Source organism: Neophocaena asiaeorientalis, unplaced genomic scaffold, assembly GCF_003031525.2.
Source record: "Neophocaena asiaeorientalis asiaeorientalis breed wild unplaced genomic scaffold, Neophocaena_asiaeorientalis_V1.1 scaffold629, whole genome shotgun sequence".
NCBI classification, from domain to species: domain Eukaryota; kingdom Metazoa; phylum Chordata; class Mammalia; order Artiodactyla; family Phocoenidae; genus Neophocaena; species Neophocaena asiaeorientalis.
This window is the reverse complement of record NW_020175468.1, coordinates 990,651-1,004,913: the sequence shown is the minus strand read 5'-3', so window position 1 is coordinate 1,004,913 and position 14,263 is coordinate 990,651. Positions and strand designations below refer to the sequence as shown.

The window sequence follows — 14,263 nt, the reverse complement described above, 5'->3', positions numbered from 1 at the left end:
ATTGTTTAAAGATGGTAAGTTTTGGGGTGGTTCATTTTGATGCAGCCACAGATAATACATTCCGTTGTCCCCAGCCACCAAGCCCACTGCCTTCTGCTTCCTGGCCCTGCCCTACTCCTCAGGGATTCCTGCCAGCTCCCCGAAGCCCGAGGTGCGGCTGGGGGCGTAGGAGGCCCCTGCAAGCTTACTGATGTAGGGAGAGATGATGGGGCAGCTGGGCAGACCCTCCTCACCGATGTCCACAGGATGGATCTGGCTGAGGTTGGAGTACCCGTCCTGGTGAGGGATTTCCACAGAGGAGACCTGAACCAGAAAAAGTAGCCCTTCCCCTTCCTCAGGTTTGTCTTGTATGAGGAAGCACAGGAAGGAGGCGCAGCTGTGGCGGTGGTGGTTCCAGTAGAGGAATGCCCCTGCCGGCAGCAGCTGTACCCCCAGAAATAAGAGAAGCCCCCACCGCTGTACCTTTCTGGGAAAGGAAACAGAAGGTTTCTGTTGGAACAGATGGTTCCTCCCATCTTGCAAACCCCTCACTCTGGCCCCGGGTGGCTCGGTCCCAATCTCCTGCGCCCATCCTTCCCCGACTGGCTCTGCACACGCCACAGAGGGGAGGGCCAGAGGGAGAGACTTGCTGAAGCCACTCAGGGCCACCTGCCGTGCGCACATCTCCAGCCTCATCTCTCCCACCTCTGGTCACACCGCACGCTGGCTGGGCTGCTCCCCTGGGTGAGTGACCCAATCTCTCTAAGACTCGATGTCCTTGTCTATGAAAAGGGGCTTATGGCTGGATCAGACTCGCGGTGCGAGGACCCGCAATGTGCAGGAGTCAGAGGGTGACATGGACTCAGCATTTTCCCCGGAGTGGGCCAGGTTCTCTCACATCTCCAGCATCCTGGGATGGAAGGAAATGACCCCAGTCCTGCTCTTTCTGGGTGCCCTCTCCCCTCTGCCACCACAAGCACCAAGTAGCCCCTCGCAGCTTCCACAGCCCCTGGATCTCCCTCTACCACCATCTAATCATCGTGGATTGTGACTGTCCGTATCAGCCTCCCTCCTCAGACGAGGGGCCTGCTGAGAGCAGGGTTCAGGACTGACTCAGTTCTAGGTGCCCAGCATTTCCCGGGACAGCAGGCCCCGGGAAATGGATGAATGAGTCAATGAATGAATGAATGGGTGGATGGATAAGACGCTATTCACCACCTGCTAAAACCCCTGCTCCTCCTTCAAGAGTTCCTTGTCTAGGGACTCTTCTCCAAGTCCTTCACTCTCGTCTACACTCTGTCTGGCCTCTCCTGGTCCCAGGCATCTCTGCTGTCACAGCTCTGGTCAGCAGACCTGGACAGATCCGAGTCCACTCACTCTCCCTCACCAGCCCCGGAGCTCTGGGAGGGCAAAGCTCGGCATGACTCATCTCTGGGTCCCAGCATCACCCAGCACATGAGCTGAGCGTTCACCTATTGATTCATCCGGGTTTACTAAGCACGCACTCTGTGCCAGGTGTTACAGCGGGAACCAATGAAGCAGCCAGAAAGACAGTCAACAAAAATCTCCGCCCCTCCCCCACCTCCACCCCTATGAAACCTACACTCTGGTAGAAGAGATAGGCAAGAAAATGGATAATTTCAGAGCGCGATAAAAGCCTATACATGAAAGGAGTAGAGGAGGAAGGGGAGTAGAGAGTCAAGATTCAGAGAGGTGACCTCAGCCCTGGTGGCTGGCGAGGCAACATTTAACTGAGCCCTGGAAGACGGGGTGGAGGCGGCCACGGGGAGTGTCTCTGGCAGAGGGAACAGCAAGTGTAAAGGCCCTGAGGCAGGAAGCGGGAGATATCGGAAAGAGTGGCAGGGGACTGAAGCTAGATCAGAAAGTCTCTTCTGTGGTCTTCCCTGGTGGCGCAGTGCTTAAGAATCTGCCTGCCAATGCAGGGGACACGGGTACGAGCCCTGGTCCAGGAAGATCCCACATGCTGTGGAGCAACTAAGCCTGTGCGCCACAACTGCTGAGCCCACACGCCACAACTACTGAAGCCTGTGAGCCTAGGGCCCATGCTCTGCAACGAGAAGCCACCGCAATGAGAAGCCTGTGCACCGCAATGAAGAGTAGCCCCTGCCTGCCGCGACTAGAGAAAGCCTGCATGCATGGCAATGAAGACCCAACACAGCCCCCAAAATTAATTAATTAATTTAATAATTTAAAAAAAAAGAAAGGCTCTTCTAGGTCACGGTGATGGGGGAGCAGGAGAGCGGTGTGATCTGGGTCACATAGATAAAACATTGCTCTGGAGCAAGGGTTCGCAACTGGGGAAGTTTCTGCCTCCACGCAGAGGACATCTGGCAATGTCTAGAGACATTTTTGATTGTCACAAATGGTGGGGGGATGCTGCTGGCATCTGGTGGGCTAGTAGAGGCCAAGAATGCCCCTGAATATCTTACAATTTACAAGATGGCCACACCCACACCCCATAAAACCAAGGATGTCAAGTACTGAGGTTGCTAAACTGCTCTACAGGCAATGTGGTATGTTCTTCAGCAATGCAGGGTGACCCAGCGGGGAAGAATGCCTCGGTCTCTTTGTTTCTCCCTCCCTTCCTCCCTCCCCTTCTTCTTCCCTCTCCCCCGCCCCCACCTCTCTCTCTTTCCCCAAAGGAACTTCTTGGCCTTGAGACCTGGGTCGCTGTCAGCACTGGTCCCTAAGGAGGACTGGGGAGTGTTCTCATTTCCTGCTCTTGCAAAGACTCACTGATGACAAGGACTGATTCATGGACCGAAGGCTTCCCTCTGGCTGTAGCACGAAGAACAAATCCTGGGGTTTTTTTCCCCTTTCCTTTCTGTGTTTCAAGGGCTCCCAGCTGATGGATGACGAACCCTGTTTTGAATTGACACTTGGAAAGAAGTGCAAAGTGGGGATCTTGCGGAAAGATGGTAGAGAATGAAATGGGATCAGGGGAAGTTCTGCTCCCCAGGTTCATCACAGGGGACACCTGTCGGCTGGAAGCAAATGGGTCCCATGAACAGAAATGGGTAGGATTTGCACTGGTCCATGCTGGTCCCCGTAATCATTCTGAAGCCAAAGGTGAAGAATATGAATAGATGCATCAATGAGCTTATCGAAAGGCACTGAAAAGTTACATACAGGCTGATGTCCTTGTCACTAAGCTGGCGAGTATACTTTTAGATGAACTACAAAACGATCTCGTTACAGAAGCAGGCTCAGGGCCAAGTCTCAAATGTGGGGCAAGACAGAATGTGATCAGGGATAGACAATCCTCCAACTTAAGGAAACAAGAGCATTACGGAAATAAGAATCTAATCTCGGTAGCAGATTCTGTTGTGGGATAGGGATCAGGTAGGATTTCTCCCAGCCTTTCAGCTGGAAAGGCAGCTTTCAAAGGAGCGCCGTTTCAGAGAATACCATCCAGGCTTTTGAGTGGCACATCTAGAATTAGACACTCGTCCTTTAGGCAAAACGAGAAGAACTAGACCCCACGTGTATGGTGGAAATGCACCCTGCTCACACACAGAAAGTAATCAATAGTCAAAAACATCTCAGGAGGGCTTCCCTGGTGGTGCAGTGGTTGAGAGTCCGCCTGCCAATGCAGGGGACACGGGTTCGAGCCCTGGTCTGGGAAGATCCCACACGCCGTGGAGCAACTGGGCCCATGAGCCACAACTACTGAGCCTGCGCATCTGGAGACTGTGCTCCACAACAGGAGAGGCCGCGACAGTGAGAGGCCCGCGCACCGCGATGAAGAGTGGTCCCTACTCGCCGCAACCAGAGAAAGCCCTCGCACAGAAACCAAGACCCAACGCAGCCAAATAAATAAATAAATAAAATGAATTTTAAAACAAACCAAAAAAACATCTCAGGAACTTCAGCCAGATTTGGTGCTGTCCTTCAGGGACCAAGACCAGTCTTTGAAATACCCTGGTAGAGTTGGCCCTGCAGCCATTTATGGACGTGTTTGCTGGGATGAAAAGAGCAGGGCTCATGACAATCCCCATGTCCCAGCTGGGAATGCTGCGGGTGTGGCCCACGCCTGAGTCATGCCACACGGGCCAGTGTCCAGCTGCTCTGTGAACAGGAGGTGCCAACAAAGCCTCGATGGTGATATCTCCCGTTCCGAGGCAGGGGGTCAGTGAGCTTGGAGCAGTGAAGAGTCTCAGGTGGGCTATGTCCTCTCAGGAGCCTGATTCTTCATGCAGGAGTTGGATGCATCAGTGGTTTCCGGGGAGCCACCAACAGAGCAAGCGTGTTAGTTACACATCATGCTGGTTACAGAGTTCAGACACCCAGACTCACATTCCCAGATGTCCTCCTCATGCTGGGATGGGAAAGCCTGCTGCTATTGAAAGTATGGTTTGTCTCTTGGAAAACCCAGTAAAAATGACCCCTCGGATTCCACAGGATACATGAGAGGCACTTCCAGAGCCTGAGAGTTATGTAGATTTCAAATGATTGTTTTCTTACTCCTGGTTTTTTATAATTAATCTCTATTGTATCCATAGGGATTATGATTTAGTGCTACACAGTGCTTCTGTACTTGGGGCTCTCGATGATGAAAGTTAAATTATAAACAATCATTAAAAAAAAAAAAGAGTTTGCTAATCCCAAACTCTAGTCCTCAGTATGTCTGTGAGTCCGCTTCTGTTTTGTAGATAGGTTTATTTGTGTCATATTTTAGATTCCACATATAAGTGATATCATATGGTATTAGTGGATATATACTGTCATATATAGGATGCATAAACAACAAGGTCCTACTGTACAGCACAGGGAACTATATTCAATATCCTGTGAGAAACCATAATGGAAAAGAATATATAAAAAAAGGATGTCTATACGTGTATAACTGAGTCACTTTGCTGTACAGCAGAGACTGACACAACCCTGTACATCAACTATACTTCAATTTTAAAAATTAAAAAAAAAAGAATTTGGCAGTATTATCATGTGACTATAGTTGTGGAAGCACAAAGGTGTGTTCTTACTACTTCCTCAAAAAACAGAAAAGATTCCATCTCACTACCATTGAAAGGTAAACCGGGTATGATAAAATCAATTTTATGTTTTGTTTCTCAAAGTAAGATTTCAGGAAAAAATTCTGATGTCTTAAACTAGCAGCAATGTTCGTGCGTGGTACATGATTCAAATTAGTAGAGTCTACACCCACATTTTCCAGCTGACACGGTACTGTTTGGTCTAATAATAATCTTATACTTTCATTTGTAGGCAAGAGGGAAGGTGTGGAAAGCAAACCATCAAGAAGCCCCTCTTTCCAAAGAAAATCTCACATTAGAAACATGTCTTCTTTAAGAATGAAAGCCAGGGCTTCCCTGGTGGCGCAGTGGTTGAGAGTCCGCCTGCCGATGGAGGGGACACGGGTTCGTGCTCCGGTCCGGGAGGATCCCACATGCCGCGGAGCGGCTGGCCGCGTGGGCCATGGCCGCTGAGCCTGCGCGTCCGGAGCCTGTGCTCCGCAGCGGGGAGAGGCCACAACAGTGAGAGGCCCGCGTACCGCAAAAAAAAAAAAAAAAAAGCCATTTTTTTCAGTCAAGAAAATATCTTTCTGCCTGCATCTGTTAGGTTCAGATATACATGCCCCAGATCAGATTGTGCTTTTTGCCCTAAGGCAATCCCTAAACTCCTGACCTCCAAGGAGGTAAGAAATGTCTTTGGGGATATGCAAGCTGTTTCATCTAACAAAGTAGAGATCTTCCAGCAAGTGGGGTATATACACAGAACTCCCTGGGCGGTGGCGTGTACTTCTAGTCTACTCATTTTGATGAAGGTGAAGCTTGCTGGCTCACGTTGGGATGTTCTGTATTTAGAACAACCAAAAGCATTATAATTAGTGAAGCTAATTTTTAAAAAAATTTAACTGGAATGTTTTCAGGGACAAATTTTTCAAGTTCCACTGACACAATATCCAGGTAAACTGGTTAGAACTGGTGCACATTATTCTCTAAGATAATTAAAACCTATCTGAGTCATGTCACGAAATATTTATTCCATTAACAGCCTACCCTCATCTCATGTCACCTTATAAAATACGTGGTTTCTGCCTGTAACAATAACAAAAACTTGTTAATGTTGAAAAATTTCAGGTATCAACTTAACATGAGTTAGGTGGTGGTACAAAGCTTTTCAAAATGGCTTTGGGGTCTCCCAAGCAAAAGTGTTTTAAGATGACTATGATATATGCCCCCCCCCCACACACACACACTCACTCAGACTTCTTACATCTTAGCTAGTTTCAAGACTTACGAAAAATTGTTTTAGCCATTCCCTAAATCGTAAAACAGTTGCTAACGGGAAAATTCACTTACTGCATCATAAGTACACATATTAAACTTCTTGGTTAAGGTCCCTTGTCCTGGGGAGTAGAGCAGAGTGAGTTTGCTATTTGCTAAGACTTACTTGTAGTCCAGAACAGGGCTATCCAACATAATAACAGGTCACAGATGTAATTTAAAATTTCCTGCTAGCCACGTTTGTCGAGTAAAAAGAAACAAGTACAATTACTTTTTAACATTACACTTAACCTACTGTATAAAAAATATTACCATTTCAACATGCAATCAAGATAAAATATTTTAGTGAGGTATTCCACATTTTTTTTTTCACATAAAGTCTTCTCATCTGGTATGTATTTACATTTTCAGCACAGCTCGATTCAGACTATCCACAGTTCAAATATTCATTAGCCACGTGTGGCCAATGGGTACCATTCTGAACAGCCACACCTCAGACGTCTGTACATAGCTCTTGTGCGCCTGGCAAAAACCTATATGCTCACATCAGTCGGTTCCATTTCTGTCCATGAGTTCAAGCTGGTTAGTGGTCTCGTTCAAATCTTCCACAGCTTTATTGTTTGTCGTCTACTTGATTAATTACTGAGAGAGAGGTCACAGTGCTTCTGCAATGTGTCAATTCCTTCCTGTCGTCCTGTTAACTTTAGTTTTATTTCTTCTGGGACTATGCTGTTATGTGCATCCCAGTTTGGAACCGTTTCATCATCCTGGCTGTTCCTTTTTCATCTGTGATGACGTTTTATTACTGATAGTGTTTTCTGACTCAAAATCTCTTTTGGTTGGTGGTTAACGTGGCTAAAAGATTTCTCTGAGTTCTTTGCCTGGTATCTCTTTTCCCACCCTTTTACTTTCACTTTCTGAGCCTGTTCATTACATGTGGATCTCGTGTATACAGCATATAACATCTTTTTTTCTTCTTAATTCTCTTGGTGCTAGAGAAAATTCTGCTTGTTCCTATTTTTTCTACAGCAAAACATATTTAAAAACGTATTTCTTAACGATGTCCCTCAACCTAAACCAACGTAAGGTAAGCTTTTAGGTTTTATTGACTATACATTCCACAGTGGGAGTCCTGACATGAATCCAACACTTCCCTGGTGCTGGTCCGTTTCATCCTCAAAGCCACCCTTTGATTTCACAGAAAAGGATACTGAGGCTCGAAGTCACTCAGGTGTGAGAAAAGAGCCTGAATCTGAGTCCGGGCTCATGTGTGTGACTCCCAGGAGTCCCTGCTTAACTGAGGGTGTGTCTTAGGGGACAAGGGTGGTAGAGTTCACGGAAGGCTTCCCCAAAGAGGTAATATCTGGTTAGGTCCTGAAGGATGAGTAGGCATTCAAGCCCCATTCGAAGTGGGCGAAGGGTATTCTGGGCAGAGAGATGGAGGCAACAGAGAGCTTGGTGTATTTAAGTAGTGACGGTAATGGTAGCTAATATCTGCGGAGTGCTTACTGTGGCCCAAACACTGTTCTAAGCCCTCGACGTGTACCTCTTCCCAACCTCAACACTACTGACATTCTGGGCAGGTTAGCTGTCTGCTGGGGAGGCTGTCCTGTGTGTTAGAGATCTACTAACATTGCTGGCCTCTACCTACTACCTACTGGATGCCAGTCCCCCTCAACCCAGTTGTGACGACTAAAAATGTCTGCCAAATGTCCCCTGGGGGACAAAAATCATCCAGGTTGAGAACCACTGCTCTACTCCTGGACTGGACTATTTCATCTCTATCTTACAGGTGAGGAAACGTAACTTGTAAACATTTACACAACTAGATTGGTCATCCGAGGATCTGAACCTCCATCCTTAACCACCACATCTGACAGCAGCCGTCTCCTGCCCGAGCTGAGTTCACTGGGGCGCAGGTAACAGGAGGATACAAGAAAGGAGAGGTAGGCTAGGAGCAGCTCAGGAAGGGCCTTGAATACCTGGCCTGCTCTGTTCCAGGCTTTCTGCCCAGTGATGCTAGGGACCCAGATGCAAATCCAACCAAACCCTTCTCTCAAAAAGCACCCAACCCGGGACTTCCCTGGTGGCGCAGTGGTTAAGAATCCGCCTGCCAACGCAGGGGAAACGTGTTTGAGTCCTGGTCCCGGAAGATACCCACACGCCGCGGAGCAACTAAGCCCGTGCGCCACAACTACTGAGCCTGCGCTCTAGAGCCCACGAGCCACAACTACTGAAGCCCACGCGCCTAGAGCCTGTGCTCCGCAGCAAGAGAAGCCACTGCAATGAGAAGCCCACGCACCGCAACGAAGAGTAGCCCCTGCTCATCGCAACTAGAGAAAGCCCACGCGCGGCAACGAAGACCCAACGTGGCCAAAAGTAAATTAATTAATAAGTTAAAAAAAAGAAAGGAAAAGAAAAAGCACCCAACCCAAAGAGATGCTGAAACAGAGGCAGCCACAACCCAAGGTGACAGGGCCTCTGACAAAGTAAGGGACCAGGGGTGTGGGAGCCCAGAGGTGGCTTGTTAATCCAAGGCAGGGGAGAAGGGATCCTGTGGACTTCCTGGGGGAAGTACATCCAAGTGGCTACCTGGAGGAGAAACAGGAATCAGTGTGGCGGGGCAGGAGGAGTGAGGGTTGGAAGGGCATGTGCAAACACCTGGCAGAAAAAGTTATTTCTCCAGCAAAGGTGGGGACTTGCCAGAGGTGCAGGGGTGAGAGATGAGGCTGCAGTCATCAGGGGCCAGGTCACAAACAGCAGGCTGAGGGACTCAATCTGCACCCTCTAACTGACAAGCGGTTGCAGACAGTCATCCGCCCTCCCCAGAAGCCCTCGACACCAACTCAGTCTCTCCCCTTAGAAACTAAGTTAACGTCTTACAACTGCTGCCCCAGGGGAGTGACATAAGGAACCAGAACACTGCCCTCCACTCTTTTCACAGCTCTTGCTAAACACCAAGCCCTGTCTTGAATGCTTTACATGTATGAAATCATCTAGTTCCTCCAACAGCTGCTCTTATTATCCCCTGAACAGAGGAAGCCCAGAAAGGTTAAGACACCTACTCAAGGTCACACAATTAAGCAAGTGGCACACGGAGTGACGCGGGCAGGCTGGCTTTCACATCCTCTTTTTTTTTTTCACTGAAGCCCAGTTTAAGACGAACTTTTTTTTTTTAACTAACTTCTCACTCAATATGTGAGTGGTGTGGAGATACGCTTAAATACTTAAATGGGCAGGCTGGCTTTCACATCCTCTTTTTTTTTTTCACTGAAGCCCAGTTTAAGACGAACCTTTTTTTTTTTTAAACTAACTTCTTACTCAATATGTGAGTGGTGTGGAGATCCGCTTAAATACTTAAATAACGAAACTTTCATAGCGAGGGACTAAAACCAACACAGCAACACCTGAATGTATACTAATTTTGAGGGTAAAAAACTAGGCACAGAAGAATGCCACTTAAGCCAGGGTCCCTCAGCCTCGGCACTACTGCTATTCGGGGCCCGGGTGATTCTTCGCTGTGGGAGGCCATCCTGTGCAGAGTATGCTTACCAGCATCCCTGGCCTCTGCCTGCCTGATAGCAGTCACACCCTTCCCCTTGCACCCCCGTCGTGACAATCAAAAATGTCTCCAGACATTGCCAAATGTTCTCTTGGGGATAAACTCACACCCAACTGAGAACTGCCTTAGCTTATCTGTAGGTTGCCTGAGATTTTGAAATTCCCAACTCACGGCTTGCTTGAAAAGAAAACTTAGGCCTAGCCCCCCAGAAAAGGCAGCCATGCCTGGTTATGAGACTTTCATGAGACGAAAATTATAAAAGTTTATGGCTTGGTCAATAAACACTTTGCTGTTAACTCATTTATTTTTACACACACACTCTGAGGCAGGTACTATGATTATCACCCCCATTTTACAGACGAGAAACTTGAGATGGTGCAAGGGAAGTGCAGAGCACCGGTGTCTGGCACGTGCTAACTCCTTATTAAGTGCCCCCCCACCCCCCATGCCCTGGTTAGCAGCAGCTGTAATCTCTGGGCTCCTGCAGCCCCTGACATCTGGAACCTCCACATCAAGCTGTGACATCCTTATCTCCCCAACCAGGCCCGATACACCTGTGTCCCAGAGAATAGGACCTGGCACACAGAAAGCCTCAGGAAATGATTAACAAAGGAGTGAACCCGATGACCAGGCTTCAACAAATAGGTTCAGACACCTAAATGTCCCCTATCACTACTCTCTCAAGGGCTTCACAGGAGTAGAGACAAAAGGATCTCAGAATATACCATGCAGGAGAGGCGGCAATTAGGGGGCTGAGGGCTTGGACCTGGGGATCAGGGCTCCGGTAGACTCTTGGGAAGGTGCTCCGTTTTTTGGTTTGGGGGCACTTGTTCCCCGGGGAACCCTCCGTCTTACGGGTCTCACCTACCCTCCATCCCGAGCTCTGCCTTCAACTCCACCAGGCAGGAGGCGTGAGCACTGGCTCCTGACCCAGGTGCGCGCATGTCTGCTCACCGCGTTTATGCCCCGAACCCGCGTAGCGAACCGCAAACCACTACTTTTCGGCTCCGCGCAAGCATAACGCCCCCAGCCCGCACGGCGGCGGTCCTCAGCCGGGGCGCACACCCGCTCTCACGTCAGTGGGGGCGCGCGCAAGACCCCAAACTGTATCCCCGATCCTTGGAACCGGTCCACCGCCCCCGCTACCTCTCCCTCTCGCACCCCTATCCCCTTCGTACCCCGCCCTGACACCTCTCCACGCCCACCACAAACTCTACCATGCTCCCACAAGAACAGAATATCTGAAAAACATCTATCTCTGGAATAAACCACAGCGCGCAACGCACGTCAGCACCAAAACCACACGCCTCACCAGCTCCTGCGCAGGCGCACTCGGAAATCGAACCGCACTGGCATGGAGAACTCTGGGAACCGTAGGCAGGAACGAAAGACACCACCGCGAGGATCGCCGGGAGTTGTAGGCCCAGCTTGTCCGAGCGCCGCAATCGCTCCAGGCCGAACCGCCGCACGGGCACCTGGGAGTCATTCGCGGGTTGACCCAAAGCTTTCTGGGAGTCGTAGTTATTTTACCTGCTGCCGCGTTTTCTGAGCCTGGACCGTCCGGCGCGGGTTCTACTCAGGTGAGTGCCTCCTCCCGCGGCGGGTCGATCTCGGCCCTTGGTCGTGCTGCCGTGGAGGAGTTGATGGTCTCCATATTTCTCTCCCACGCATTCGGTAGGCATCCCTCGGGAGATGGCACTCCCCTCCATGATCCCCCCAAAGCCGGTCTACCGCCAGCCCTCCACGCGGGAGTGCCCTAAGCCCCTGGTGTCCCTGCTGACCCGCTTTGGACTCTGCCGGCCGGGTCTGACTCCTTGTTCCCACCGCCCAAGCTGGGTGCGGTACGAGCGCACCCTCTTCTGTCCTGATTACAACCTTAGAGTGGTCAGGGCTGGCCTTCGGTGAGGGTCAGACGGCCGTGGACGCCCAAAGGAGGCGCCAGACCCAGCCCAGAGTTCTGGAAAGACTTCCAGAGCAAAGGACCTCAAATCTTGCCATGCCCAAAAGAAATTCCAGATTCTTTGCCATAAACTTACTCCTCTTACGATATTTCCCCAGTCTTCCCTAACCCCCACCACCTCTTTACTAAATGGTCCCACTACCCTTACAACTGCTCAAGTCAAAACAAAAGTTGGAGTTGTCATGAGTCCTCTGTTTCATCCACTGCTGTCCCCCAAGACTTGGCAGAGTCCCATCTACTCTGTCTCCGGAAGCGATCCAGAATCTGACCACTTCTCTCCGATTCCACTGTCTCCACTCTGCTCCGAGCTACCACTGCTGCTTACCTGGATCACTGCAGAAGCCTCCTCACTGGTCTGCCCATGTCTGTCCTTGCCACTCTCCACCCCTCTATTCACACGCAGCCCAAAGGATCCTGTTAAAATAGAAATTAGATCCTGTGACTATACAGCTTAAAACCATCCAACGGTTCCTGTTTCACTCAGAATAAAGTCTAAGCTCCTCACCCTGCCAATCTCCAAGCCCCCGACCCTCTCCAGTCTTGAACCACCAACACACCTTCCACCCAAAAGAACACAGACAGGACCTGCCCTTTCAGGTCCTTTGCATTTGGTATTAACTCTATCCGGAAAATTCTTACCACCTTGATCTAATGCCTAACTCCTTCTCTTCCTTCTGGCCTCAGCTCAGAGAGTAACCTATTTGTATCTGAAAACTATTTTGGGTCGGTTCATCCACTAGAACTTAGTGCCTGCAACCCTTCCTGTTTTACTCCCAGCTGTGTCCCCAGTTGGGCGCTTTGGAGGCACTGAGTGGATATTTGTTGAACGAATGAATGAAAGCTTAAGCTGAGACTTGAAGGTGCCAGGCCTGCACAGCGCTGGGAGAAGACGGTTCCAGACAGTGGGTTTACTCTGGGCACTATTTAGGCAGCCTGCCTAGAGGCAACGACCCCTTAATCCGGAATCCACGTGTAACCCGCCTCTCCTCTCCACCCATTTACCACCTGAAAGGGCACCGAGCACAGAGCCTGGTTTGCAATAAGAGGGGGGCAAATGAGGGCATCCCAAGTTGCTCCACGGGAGCCTGGTGTGTTCCCCTCTCCTTTCTCACGGGGTCCACCCGCAGCCTCCCGCTGACCGCCCCACGGTACCGCGGGGTTAGGGGGCTGCTTGCCTGTACCTCTGTGGGGCTCTGGGCGTGCTCAGATAGTCCTAACCCTTCTTGAGCGCCTACTGTGTGCCTGATGTTTCATGTTTGCCTGCAGTGGGATAAGCAAAACCATGTAACTTGATGGGCACGTCAGTTACAGCAATCGTGATGCTTCTGTGTGAGCGCTGTGTACAGGGCAGGCGCTGGATCATCTCATTTCATCCTCACCACGATCTCATTGGCTGTAGCCTTGTTACCGAGGCCAAGCTCGCTCTGCTCCCCGCACCACAGGCCAATAAATCGGAGAGGAAGTGTTGAAGCAAGGAATACGACTTTATTCGGGGTTTGGTTGCCAGTTTCTTTTACAGCACAGAGAGGGCGAGGAGATGAGGAAGTAAAGTGAAAAGGCCATAAATTTTGCAAATATCTCTTGGAATGCCTAGCCTCGGGGAGGGGATGTGTTAATTTCTTCTTTCTTGCAGCCATTCACGGGTGGATAGCGTCCGGACGTTTCCCTGAACAAAGGCACTTTGGTTTAACATTCTGGCAGATGGGTAGGGTTCCCCGAGGCTGGCCATTATGTATAGATAGTATCCTTTCAGTGAACAAAAGGGGCGGAAAGCAAAGGTTAAAGTAAAAGAAACAGATCCCACACGTAGTCAGGATTGACTCTTCCCTGTTACAGCCTGAGGCCAACTAGCCTGAGGTCACCTCGCTGGAGCCCCAACTAGGGGCTTACACCCAGGGCTGCCTGGGGCTCCTCAAGGCAGTGGATTTAGTCCTTACCCCCAGTCTCTGTGTGATGGGTGGGGAGCCGCTGGGTGAGCTCCCCAGACCTCAGATTCTAGAGGCAAAGCTGGGTGAGCCTGGGTCAGTGACTTAACCTCTCTGGTCTTCCATTTCCTCCACTGAAAATGGAATCAAAGCCTCCTAGCAAAGCACTGTTGTGAGTATTTGATAATGGTGTCCGACTTGGTTGTTCGTATTAAAGTTTGGCCACCTGGGGGCTCTGGGTTGCAGGGTTGCCTCCCTGCCAGTCCAGACAGGTGTGAGGCTCAGAAACTTCTTGCCTGGCCCCTGGGGAGACTTGGTGTCCTGGGTCCCACCTCTGAGCTTTGCTGGGCTGGTCCCTTGTCAGGAGTGCCCTCCTTTCCCATCTTCTGGCTCACATCCTCCAGGGGCCTCCCAGAAGCCTCCCTGATTCCTCCCATCTAGGTGAGGATGTCTCCTTCCCAGAACCAGCAGCCACGAAGTGGATCTGAGTCCACCTGAGCATTTTGTGGTGGGGAAGGTGCAAGGATGCAGAGCTTCTGCATCTTCACGACCATAAGATGTGTGTTGG

General features: G+C 50.2%; 1 protein-coding gene across 1 annotated transcript in view; it reads right to left on the bottom strand.

Moving 5' to 3' along the window:
• LOC112415481 (sialic acid-binding Ig-like lectin 14) overlaps positions 1 to 12,207 on the bottom strand; it is a 51,977-nt gene extending 39,770 nt beyond the window's left edge. Inside the window, exons 1-2 of the mRNA XM_024768508.1 lie at positions 12,096 to 12,207; positions 11,341 to 11,436 (exon numbers count right to left, since the gene is read on the bottom strand). The gene's annotated coding sequence lies outside the window, so the exon portion shown is untranslated. The remainder of the gene's footprint in view (positions 1 to 11,340; positions 11,437 to 12,095) is intronic.
• Between the last annotated feature and the right edge of the window lie 2,056 nt (positions 12,208 to 14,263).